The sequence below is a fragment of the Pipistrellus hanaki genome, assembly GCF_964339955.1.
Source record: "Pipistrellus hanaki genome assembly, chromosome: 10".
In the NCBI taxonomy this organism is placed as follows: Eukaryota; Metazoa; Chordata; class Mammalia; order Chiroptera; family Vespertilionidae; genus Pipistrellus; species Pipistrellus hanaki.
This window is the reverse complement of record NC_140512.1, coordinates 14,948,693-14,961,595: the sequence shown is the minus strand read 5'-3', so window position 1 is coordinate 14,961,595 and position 12,903 is coordinate 14,948,693. Positions and strand designations below refer to the sequence as shown.

Genomic DNA, 12,903 nt, shown 5'->3' with positions numbered 1-12,903 from the left:
GAAAGAAAATCTAACCCAGTGAGTATCTGCAAATAGCTGTTTGCAAAGGTCATTGCATCAGCTCTTTGTTGTATAAATGCTAAGTTTTGTTATATATAATGCTACACATTTCCTCTTCTGGAGTGACTCAGGCAATTTTTTCCTTCCAATGTCAAAGCAGATATTTCTCTCCCCTAGACCACAGTGAGAGCGGAGGGGAAGAATGCTTGAAAGTTGCAGGATTCCTCTAATGACTGCTAGCACTGACTGTCACAAAAACATAATGCCACCATTCTGCTCACTCTCTCACCCTTATGCGACCATCCACCCCTCACCCATCTCCTAAGAGAGCATGCTCATGTCTTTTTTCAGATACCTTTCAACGGCTCTTTCTGAGCCTTCAATGACAGCTAACAAACTGAGCAGTTCAGTGTGGTGGGAAAGGAATAGGATGAGTTTCCAGAGAAAAAAACATTGTGTCCCATAAGAATTATAAGGACAGGCCCTGGCTGGTTTGGCTCAGTGGATAGAGTGTAGGCCTGCAGACTGAAGGGTTTGATTCCAGTCAAGGGCAAATGCCTGGGTTGCATGCTCGGTCCCCAGTAGGGTGTGTGCAAAAGGCAGCCAATCGATGATTCCCTCATCATTGAAATTTCTATCTTTCTCTCCCTCTCCCTTCCTCTCTGAAATAAATGAAAATATATATATATATATATATATATATATATATATATATATATATAAATAAAGAATTATGAGGACAGGATGAAAAGGGCAGAAAGGACTTAATTAGTAAAGGCATCCCAATCATGGATGCCATAACTCAAAGCTAAATATCAGGAAGTGTATTATAATTCAACCTCCCTACAGAATCACTGTCCATGTAGTTTAATATTCTTCCATCTTTCCTCAGGTCACAGGGTGTTACTCAGACCTCACATAGAAATGGAAAGCTGGGCGGTACATGAGGATGGAAGAACAAAATGTTCTCTCTCTCATTCAGTTTCCAGGAATGGCCAGCTCTGGGGAGCAGCAGTCACTCGGGGAAGGAGTTTGCCACAGTCACAGTGGAGGGATTACCCAGGGGTGCTAACAGTCAAAAGATGTGGTCACTCATCATATTAGGCGACCCTGCTGGGGGGTGGGGGGAAGAGTTAAGGTTTGGGGGAGTTAAAAGTCATACACAAATTTTTGACTGTATGAGGGCTCAGGGCTTCTAATCTCTGAATATTAGGGTCAACTATAATTACCATTCTCCTGAGATATATGCATCAATTTAAAAAGCTAATACTATGAGTCCAGGGGGAAGAACAACTTTCAAGCCATTAACCAAAAACCATCATAAAGAACTCTGATATCATGTCAGAGATTTCCTTTTATGTAGCTTGCCAAAAGGGGCATGCTTTACGGTCCAGCATGGCCAAGATTTTTTACAGATTCATGGTTACAACCAGAACCAATCTTATACAAATGCAGCCAAACAAGAAAACCAGACATTCTATGGAGTGTTTTGGGGAGTGTCCCTTCTCCTTGAACAGGTTGCTATTGCAATTCCACTACTGCTCTTCTGCATTTTAATTAAAGGTTTTCAAGCCAGATGCAAGGTAGCTTTTCCTTGGAGAGAATTTACATGTTAACATTAATGTTGAATGTGAGCACGGTTTATACACACACACACACACACACACACACACACACACACACACTGGAAACTGGAAGAGGTAGCACTTTCCAGAGAGAAGGATGTGGGGATGGGAGTGGGTGTTCACACGCCATCTTTCGGAGAACATAACACGCACACCAGTGAACGTGGGAAAGACTACTGAAAACAGGAGCCACAAAAAACTTTCTGATTCTAATGTCAGAGGCCGAATTCTTGGATAGCCTGGGGACTTCTGAACACAAGTGTGCTTTAGAATTTCGGGAAGTTTTAGGGAGTCTTTGTGAGGCCAGGGAAAGAAATGGGGAAGACAACTCAGTATTTAGTTTCAACCTGATTAAATCATTTACAAAGATAACATGAGAGGTTCTAGTGGCTTCAGTAGTGTATGACAACTAAAAATTCACTTCATTCATTTAACAAAACACTGGCCAAAAAGATCATTGAGAAGAACATAGAATTGAACCTTTTCACTATGACTTAGCCTAGAAGATAGGGATTTTAAGTCAAATAACTCTCACACAATGAACAAAATAGAAAACAGTAGAAACTGCCAGGTAAACTCCCTTAGTAACCAGCTGAGAGCACCCTCAAAAGTGGGACACACCCTTTATTGAGCCCCATCTCTGCCCCCTTAAAAGGGCTGGATGTATTCCCTTCTGGTGGTCCCTTCTCTGCCCTTGTCTTCATGTATTTTCTCCTTTTACCAGAAACAGCCATTTAAAGATAAGTTCCTGGGTCTTGCTATCCTTTTTCCTCTCCTAGGCATCACACATTATATGGCCTACAGAAGAACTTGCAATAACTTACTGCTGAGTATAGTGTTTCATTGACAGGATACTCATACTTAACATCATTATTATTAATTCCTAGTTCCTAACAACTGTGATTTGGTGAATACAGACTTTCATGTCCCTGCCAGATGAATGGGTCTTGCTATTAAATATTGCATTGCTTTATCTCATAGGTGTTCTTTATTTTATGAAATATGGACACTTGTTGGAGGGGTATGTATAGATGTACCAAAACATTATAAAAGAAGACATTTTACATTTACTAAGGAAACTTTCTATTAAAACTGGTATTTTTACAAATTTTTAGGCTCTTTCGGTATTTGTCATACTCAACTCAGCAATTTTGTTAGTCTTCATTAATTTTCACTTCTCAAGAACTCTTCAAGCAAAGCAAAATGTGTTATTTCATTCACAAAGCAGCATTCTTAGTTCCCAGACTACCAATTTGGGGATTTCTGGTAATATTTTGAAACAGCATAAGAACTAGTCATATAAAATCAGTTTCAATACAACACAATGAAAGCAAGTTCAAATAAGGCATGAATCACTTCCTCTTAAATACAAAACAACATCCGAATGAATCAATTAAAGAATTCTTCAGGACAAGGGACATGTTTAGAATATTTTACTACCTCAAAATCTTACATACAATCTTCTTTTCTTAGTTGAAGCCCATGAGAGTTTATTTGCCAAATGAAACCTAGGATGTATGGAACTAAATGTCTGAACAATCGTGCTCTTATAAAATTTTTAAGAAAGCCATTATTGGTTGAGATATGGTTCTCTGAACTGTGTTCCAGATCTCCAAGTAAGATATTTTTCATGAAGTTCAATATTATAATAATGGCCTTTCAGAAGGCATCATAGGCCTGGTAGAGTCCATTCTAAAGCTGATAATTCTAAGTGACTAAATAAATGAAAACAGAGTAGTGGGGGATGGGAAATGGGGCGGGGGGTGATTTTCTAAGCAGAACACACATATCAAAGTAATATTTAAACTTTCCAAAAGGACTTTTGTATCACTTGGATTTCACTGTGAGACAAGTAAAATCAAGTACAGATAGTATGTTCTTGGGAGATTTTTGATAAATGATTAAATCAAAAAGAAAGCTTTTTCTTGTAAATGACTCATTGTCATTTTATCTTTAATTCTTTCAGAAAATATTGTTTACTAGCAAGGCTTTTATTCTACTGTCTATTTCCTGAAGTTTATGACTCAGAATTTAGTAAAACAAAGTTGTTTTATTATGAAAGGACAGGAAGGGCTGGTTTCCTCACTGTGTGTTCTACAATATGTATTTGGTCCATCCTTTTTGACAATAAGCTTTTGCATCTATATTCCTACTCTGCATTTTATTATATTCTCTGGATTAAAACGTATTAAATAAGGCAGTAATATTATATAATCACATTTTATGGTATAATCCCCTTCTTTTTAAAAAATACTTTTATTAATTTTATAAAGGAAGGGAGAAGCAGAGAGAGCTAGAAACATCAATGATGAGAGATGTTTCAAACATCCTACATGCCTCCTACTGGGGGTTGAGCCCGCACCCAGGCATGTGCCTTTGATCAGAATAACGGGACTCTTCAGTCCGCAGGCCGATGCTCTATACACTGAGCCAAATCAGCCAGGGCATAATTCCTTTATTTTAAGAAGATAAACTCCTACCTTTGAAGGTCTGAACACGTTGTTCTTCTTTTTAATACTTAAAACCAAATATCTTCTCAGTATTGCTCTATGGGTTGAAGAGTAGGGGGAAATGTTAACATGCCATTTGTCATCAGTCACAGCAGATTGTCAATACATTAATTCTAAGTGACTCCCTGACGGGAAAGACAATTTAAATGGGGACCCGGGTAAGGGAATTATGAATAGATTTGGCAAAACACTTCACTGCTGGTTTCAATCAAAAGTGACAGCAGAGAGGAAACTCAAACTGTGGTGGCTATCCTCTTAATGGATCTCATCCCAAAGAGTCACATCTATTTTCTACTTTCAGTTTAGGGGAATAGAGGTTTTCGTAATGCTTCATATAATGTGGCTAAAATACTTCCTTGCTGTGGGCTGCTTATTATTATTATTATTATTATTACTATCCTCATTATTATTTAAAGTGTTCATTTAGTAGGATTGGAATTCTTTTGTCTGTTTCTGAAAGGCCCCCAAGTTTTGAATGAGGGTCCTAAGTAGATGATGGGAATAGTCAGGAGAGGAACAGCACACCTGTGCTAGGACAAAGGCTCAGCCATGAACAGCTCCAGAGCTTGGTCCTCTCCAACTCTTGTCTCCTCAGCCTAAATGTTCCCCTTGCAAATACTCCAGCTGAGAATGGGCCAGAAAAAGACAGCACGGAGTACAATCACAGTGGCGGGCATTAGGTTTCACTAGTTGGTTTTTTAGACAACCAACTCAGTGACATCATGGTTTTCTAAAGGGGGGTTTGTGGGTTTTTGGACATTGGATTTTTGGAAACAGAAGTCATACTATCAACCTCTGAAAAACCCTTCAGAGACGAGAAACAAGTGTCAATTGAGGAACTCCTGGCTGCACTCAAATATTAAGACAACTATGAATCTTAAATGATTCCTTGAACAAAATAAAAGATCTGTAATCAGTTCAGATGTTTTAGTTTATGCATGTGTTACAGAGTTTTTTCTGTATTAAACTACAAAAAGCATTATCATGTACTAGTAAAAACAATCGTAATAGAGATGTTCATTGGATTTGACGCAATGATATGTTATCAGAACGAAACGTTAATGTTGTGAAGGTTAGAGGCTCTTCCTTGGAATTAAAAGCCATTTTTTAAAAGTTCCAACTTGAAAAAACAACAACTTTTCAGCCGTACACAGGAAAGAGTCACAAGGATTTGAAGCTTTGTCCACAATAATAATTCAATTCCACAAACATACTGTACATTTACTATGTATCTGTCAATGTATTAAACATGAATAGGAAAAAAGAATAACATGTGAATAAGACATGTTTCCTACCATAATGGATCTCAGTACAGATGCTAATGGGAAAAACAGAACTACAACCAATCACCATAAAATGCACTAGTTATAGGACATTATGAGGCCACAAAAGAAGGGCGCATCAAAGAAGGCTTTCTAAAGGAGATAACAGAGGAGTTTGACCTTAAAGGTGGGTAGAAATAGAGGAAGGGCAGGAGCAAAGTAGTGACAATGATAAAATGGGTGATATCATCAGTAGAGCAATGAAGCTACAGGCAGAGTGATGGGGGGAGGGGAGGGAGAAGGAAGTATGGCAAAAAGGGGATGCTACAGAGGTCACTTGGAGCCAGAGTGTAAAGAGCCTCTTGAGCACCTCCTAATTTATGAGTCTGGACTTGAACTTGACAGCAATGTAGACCTATTGAAGATTTTAGGTGAGATGAAAGAACACTTGTCAGTACTGTGAGTGACTGACGGAAAGAAGGTAGAGATTGAAAAGGGAGATTGTTTAGGGGGTGTTTCAGATACCAACATACAAGATTATTGGCTTCTAGGGGTAACCACTGCCTCCTCCCTAAGCCCACATTTGCCTCCTCCCCAAGAAGAATAAGGATACACAGATGGAACACTGATTTAGGGGTAAAGACACTGATTTGCCCATGACAGCTGGTGGTATTGCACATTTTTTACTTTATCAATGGATTAATTTTGTGGTTTCCTGTTGTCCCAATATGTGAGTGTGCCTTGTAGGTAGAATTTTATTATGTCAGTATGTGGCTGTGGTCTCATTTCTCTCCTCTCTACCTAGCCATCTCTCCATCTTCCTGCAATCTCTCTCTTTAGGGCAGCTCAGCTTTGCTTTGGGGCCTGCCCAGGATCTGAGGCAGGTAGATTAGCCAGTGCCATACTTTACAGTCAAGAAACATCCCTCTGTGTCCTCTTTTTCTATTGCTGGATGTGGGCCTTGGATCCATCTTTCTCTTCATATCGCAATGTTAATGTCTGACACTGGTTTTGGCTTAAGAGAATGAGATACTGCCTAATGGAATAGTTTACATTCAGGTCATTCAAGCCAACCTCACTAGGGTAAAGAACTTGTCACCTCTTCTAGCCTATGGAAGAGCTCTGTATTGGGACTCAAGATCAAGCCTCAGCTAATAATACATTTGTACTTTCTTTTGCTTTGTCAATATCATCACTACACGTATCTTATTTGGGGACCTCACAGGCAGAACAGAACATAAGCATTCTTGTGTCTCCTGGCCAAAGCATACAATAATCCTTCATCTCCAAAAAATCATGGTAAAATGTATATGCAACTCTAAAGAGTAGCCTATTCCTTCCTCCTCAAAGTCCATCTAAAACAAATTTATGTGTATGGTAAAATCAATAGAAACTTAGACAGTGCTTTAGTTTGCTGACTCGAGCTCCTTAGAGGAATCTTCACCCTAATTATTTGGCACCCTTCACTGTGAATGAAGAAGCTATACCACATTGCTGTGGAGCAATTGCTGAAAATCTGTGTGACAGATGACCAGAGGCCACAGCTAAATATAGGGAAATGGAGCAATCAAAAACACCATGTTAATAAAAATAAGAGATAATGGGCTACTAGCAGGTCCCAGACCCGTATACATATTGCAGGTGCTGCACCAATTCTGTAATTATCCTACTGCTTCACCACACAGGCAGAAACAGAATCACTGAGAGGTTAAGTAAATGACCCTATATATCTGTAATACGATACTGCTTCTATCTAAATCCAAAACTTGCAGCTTCTTCATCTTTACCCTATGGCTTCTCAGAGAGGACAGAATGAACTTGGAGTTGGGATGCTACTAAGATTTAAGGGGATGGCAGAAGTTGTCATAAAGAGTGGTCAGACTGAGAGGGAGGTACTGAGGAAGCCAAGAACTATGAGGATCGGGAGGGGAGGAGGATGGCCCACAGGGTCAAAGCCTGCAGGAAGGACCCAAATGGGGAGACCACAGCAGCTGTCAATGGGAAGTCCCCACAGCCTGAGCTGGTAACTCTCACTACCTCCTCGATGACTGTGATTTCCAGCTTTTAGTGACATCTAACTGCACTATCATTTCTATATTTTTTATGAATAATGTTTCACAAAAGCAGGAGGAATACAAATACTACTAGGAATGGTTTGGAAGAAGATGTTTTTGAGCATAAATTTTAAAGAAGAGTCAATGTGGTTCTTTTGATTAGTTTGAATAGTTTTTAGTAAAATTCAATTCAGCGCATATTGCCCTGAAAAGAACACATATGTAGTTTTGCATAGGTATGGTTTTCTATAGGCATTATGTAGAACCATTATTTCATCCTTGCTAATATCGATAGGGTACTGTTTCTGTTTTTACCTCCCAATGATGAATTAAACCCTCAAGCTTTACAAAGACCACCAGAAGACTATGTATTAAGTATATTGCCACATCAGCAATTATGCCAAACATTTCTAGGGAATGAATTTTTGTTACATTCATTACTCTTGTTTGACAACTGTGTCAATGGGTTCCCATCACTCTAAAACACATTTAGATTGATGGAATAGAGTAATACATCATTGCTAAGGATTATTTTTCCAATAAAAAAGTAACAGTTTCCTTTTTTTTAAACCAAAATATAATCAACTTATCCTAAATCAAAAGGTCAAGATGGGACCTGATGTAATTTAAAAGTAGCCTTCAGAAAAGATGAATCACATCTAGGTGAAAAATGTAAAACCCAAAGGCCACAGCACACACAATGAAGCAATTACAATGAAAGTAATTCAACGGTGCATAAGTGTTACATAAAAATTCAATAATTCAAGAAAGTGAGTGCTTGCCTTAGCCACTCATAAAAAAAATAAAATATTGACCCTCCCCTAATCTTTCCAAAGTATATGGAACTATTGATGCACATGAAATTTTTGCAAAAATTATTTTTGTTTTTTAGAACGTTAATTTAATACAACTGAAAATCTGTTTTGGTAAAAACTAGTTGGTACAAATGATCATCAAGCAAAAACCCCCAATATCTCATTTGGTTTATACTCTCTAGAATAACTATGAGGATCTTAAACATGCATATTCTTTCGTCCCTATGAGATTAATTTCTACAAGTTGGCCTTATTGATGATATAGCAAAGGATATTTTACATTAAAATATTAAGCATCTAATCCCTCACGCTTACTCAGTTTTCATCTGTGAGAATTATTTCCTATTTATGCTCTTTAAAAGTAAACATAGCTGAGAAATACTTTTTAGAATATCAATCCTGAAAACCTTACATGTAACAATATATTTATGCCACTAAAATATTATATATTTCTGTAGCATGAAAAATTGTTTTGTGCTTTTATCACTTTAAAATTATGGCAATTTACAAACTTATTTTTTTAATCTTTGGTTTTAACAAAACTTCAGTAGTATCAAAATCATGAACTAACCCCAAAACACTTATTTTTTTCTTAACTTCCTGCTTTTGACACGATCTTTTGACTGAATTTGGAGTCCATTCATACTTACTAACTGGAGAGAAAAGGATAAACAACCCTATTAAAATTGGCATTTGTCTTTGGTTTCTCTGGGGTATGTCTGTTGTCCAGCAGCTTAATTCAGCTTGGCGTGGGAAAATGCCAAAATCATCTTGAAACCCAGTTCTCTCCATTTCAGCAGGCTACAAAACTAGCCCATTCCAAAAAGCATAGAGCATGGTCTGACATAAAGTAGGTTCTCCAACTAGTACTTCAACCAGACGGTGCCCGAAGGGGCCAACCTCTTCCACCGCCTGGCTGGCTGGTGTTTCGGGGACACAAGATCCTGACTTCTAGCCCCAATTTTAGCCTCTTGAAAGACTAATAAATTTGTTGGGACTTGGGACCAACTCCATGACCTCTTACATGTTAGGACAGGAGCAAGGCTGATGGGATGGATCCATTCTGATGGGAAACTTGCAAGTGAACCAAAGTGCATCCTGCTTCACCCTTCCAGGGAAAGTCACATGCTCGCTATTTTATTTTAAGCAAATTTAAAAATTCAATAAGTAGGTGACAGATATTTCTGTGTTTAAAATTCTGATAGGAAAGAGCAAACTTGATTTTGTCAAGAGCTAATCTGACATCTGAACAACAAAACAGATCCCAGACTATCTCTCAGATTTCAGAAAAGTTGACCCATATAATTTGCACAATTCACCTTTTCACCAAATTGTTATTTATACAATTGAAATCTCTGAATTTGTTGTTCTGCTTAAATTACCTTAAGAAAGCAATGCAGCGGAGTGGGGGGCAGAGCTTGAAGATGGCGACCGAACAGACGGACTTGTTCTGACCCCGGTCCCAAAACAGATAGAAGCAACATCTGAGTCGCTCAGGGAATGTTGATTAGCAGCTAAGGGGCAGCGGATCACTCTAGGAAGGTAAGGAAGTGTCCGCTGGACAATTTTTCCTGACCAAGCGGCCAGCACTCCCGACTTCTCCCGGAGCTCCGGGCTCAGCGCAAAGGCGGCGCCACCCTACCAGGAAGGGAGCAGCTTCTCTGAGGCCTGGAAAACCCACAGCCGAGGAGTCCATCGAGCACCTGTGGCGCCCCGATCGGAGCAAGCGGGTGGATTCAAGGAAGCTCTTCAACCACCCACAGAAAGGTCAGAGTCTGCGTGGCTAGGCTGAGAGTTCAGGCTGCGATAGCGCCATTGCTCCAGCGAGGCCCCGCCCCCAGAGCGGCCCTGAGCGCGCCACCAGGAGCGCCGCGAGGCCCGGCCCCAGTGCGGCCCTGAGCTCCACGGCCACGGAGCGCCGCGAGGCCCCGCCCCCAGAGCGGCCCTGAGCGCGCCACCAGGAGCGCCGCGAGGCCCCGCCCCCAGAGCAGCCCTGAGCTCCACGGCCCCGGAGCGCCACGAGGTCCCGGCCCCAGTGCGGCTCAGAGCACCGCGGCCCGGAGCGCCGCGAGGCCCCGCCCCCAGAGCGGCCCTGAGCGCGCCACCAGGAGCGCTGTGAGGCCCCGGCCCCAGAGCGGCCCAGAGCACCGCGGCCCGGAGCGCCGCGAGGCCCCGCCCCCAGAGCGGCCGTGGCCCCGCCTATATTGTAGCCCGGGAGAGCTGCGAGGGCCCGCCCCCAGAGAGAAAGAGGGCCAGAGCAACCAAAGTCTGGGAGGTCAAACCAGTAACACTGACACCTAAGGGCTGAACTACAAACTGCCTTTTTTTTTTTTTTTTTCTTTTTTTTTTTTTCTTTTTTCTTTTTCTTTTTCTTTTAATTAATCAAAAATAAATAAATGGACACAAATAACTAAGATATAGCCTGCCTAAAATTAAGGACTACCTTACAAAACTGAGGTGCAGTGGAAAGCTGGGAACTGCAAGACTCTCTGATCCAAGAACCAGGCATACCAAATACAATAACAGAGGAAGTGATTGAACTCTACTGGACAATTTTATGCTAATTATACTATTCTTTATTTTATTTTCATTTTTTACATTTTTTATTTAATTTTCATTTTTTACATCTTTTACTTCAGAAACGATTTTTTTTTCTTTTTTCCTTACTTGATTTTACCTTTTCAATTATTACATTTTTCAATCTCTATCTTCACTATTACTACTGCTATTTTGCAATTTTTTTTTCTTTTTCTTTTCCTCCCCAGTACCATTTTACTTCGTCTTTATTTTACATTGGGAGTAACCTTCATTCTATTTTAATCTCTACTATAGCATCATTCAACCCTATCTCAATTCGACCTTTACCCCATCACTCTCTTACTAAACTTTAACCTTTTAGTCTCCAGTTTATCCTATCCCTTTCCGGCTTTAGTTTTTCCTCTATTCTTTCTGTATACCCCCTGCTAAAGCTCTCACTATACTCATAGATCTAAGTTCCAACCCCTGATACAAGTGTATAAATATCACTCTCTGCACTATATTAACTAGTTAAAAAAAAAAAAAAAAAAAAAAACACAAAAAAAAAAACGGTTCTACTTTCTATCCTTTTCTCATTGTTTGAGTGAAGGTTGATTATTGTGAATATTGGTGCTTTTCAGTGAAATTGTTATGCTTATTCCAGTGTTGTTATTGTTGCTTTGTAATTTTTTTTAAATCCTCTGTTTTTGTTTGTTTCTTTGACTTCTGTATATCATAACCTTACTTAATAATAGTGGATATTGTATTGTAGTTTGTATTAATCTCCAAGTATTGTTACCGGCATTGGCTGGGCTCACTGGTTGATCTATGGCAATTTTCTCCACATATATATAGTTTGTTTCCCATTTTTTTAGTTTGCTTCTTCTCTCTCTCTCTCTCTCTCTCTCTCTCTCTCTCTCTCTCTCTCTTTCTCTCTCTCTCTTCTTTTTCTCCCTGTTTTCTAACTTCATTTTGTCATTACTTTATTTCTTCTTTGACTTTTTTTTTTTTTAATTTTTCTTTATTTTATTTTTACCTTCCTTCCTTCCTTCTCTCCTATACCCTAATTTGCCTATCGCTAGGGGTTACCTTTATTAGAGGTTATTAATATTGTAAATACATTCCTGTTAAGTGCCTCTCGTGTTGTACATGGTAGTGTTGTATTTTGCACCTATAAATTAACGCAAGAGAAAGAACACCACATAACCAGACATCCTGAAAAGAGATACCATGGGAAGACAAAGAAACACCCCACAAATGAAAGAAAAGCAGGCATCACCAGAAAAGGAAGTAAACGAGCCAGAGGCAAGCAGCCTACCAGAGCAAGAGTTCAGAATAATGATTATTGGTTGGCTAAAAAGAATGGAAGAGAAATTTGACAATAACCAAGAAGAAATGAGGAAGAACCATCAGGAATTGAGGAAGAACCAAGAAGAAATGAAAAATGACATCGCTACCATGAAGAACTCAATAGAAAGCATCAAGAGTAGACTAGATGAAGCGGAAGACCGCATCAGTGAGCTAGAAGACAAGATGGAAAAAAATACCCAATTAGAGCAGCTTCTAGAAAAAAAGATTAAAAAGCAGGAGGAGAGCCTACGGGAGCTTTGGGACATTACAAAACAAAATAATATTCGAATAATAGGGGTTCCAGAAGGAAAGGAAACTGAGGTAGACGTGGAAAAAGTATTTCAAGAAATAATGACAGAAAACTTTCCTGAGATAGAGAAGAAAAAACCCACACAAATCCAAGATGCTCGCAGAGTCCCAAGCAAAATGAATCCCAGAAGACAGACGCCAAGGCACATTATAATTAAAGTGGCAAACAACAACGACAAAGTAAGAATCTTAAAAGCAGCCAGAGAGAGACAGAAAGTTACTTACAAAGGAACCCCCATCAGACTAGCAACTGATTTCTCAACAGAAACATATCAGGCCAGAAGGGAATGGGATGAAATATACAAAGTCATGCAAAGGAAGGGTTTGAATCCAAGAATACTGTACCCAGCAAGACTATCAATCAAAATTGAAGGGGAAATCAGGAGCTTCACAGACAAAAAAAGACTGAAGGAATTTATCTCCACCAAACCAGCAATGCAAGAAATGCTAAAGGGTCTACT

General features: G+C 39.5%; 1 protein-coding gene across 27 annotated transcripts in view; it reads right to left on the bottom strand.

Annotated features, from left to right (window-relative positions):
* NRCAM (neuronal cell adhesion molecule) overlaps positions 1-12,903 on the bottom strand; it is a 235,413-nt gene that overhangs the window by 119,762 nt on the left and 102,748 nt on the right. For 26 of the 27 annotated variants that reach the window (XM_084897729.1, XM_084897752.1, XM_084897754.1 and 23 more), the window contains exon 3: positions 4,106-4,172. The exons of the other annotated variant lie outside the window; for it this stretch is intronic. The gene's annotated coding sequence lies outside the window, so the exon portion shown is untranslated. The remainder of the gene's footprint in view (positions 1-4,105; positions 4,173-12,903) is intronic. 27 annotated transcript variants of the gene reach the window in all.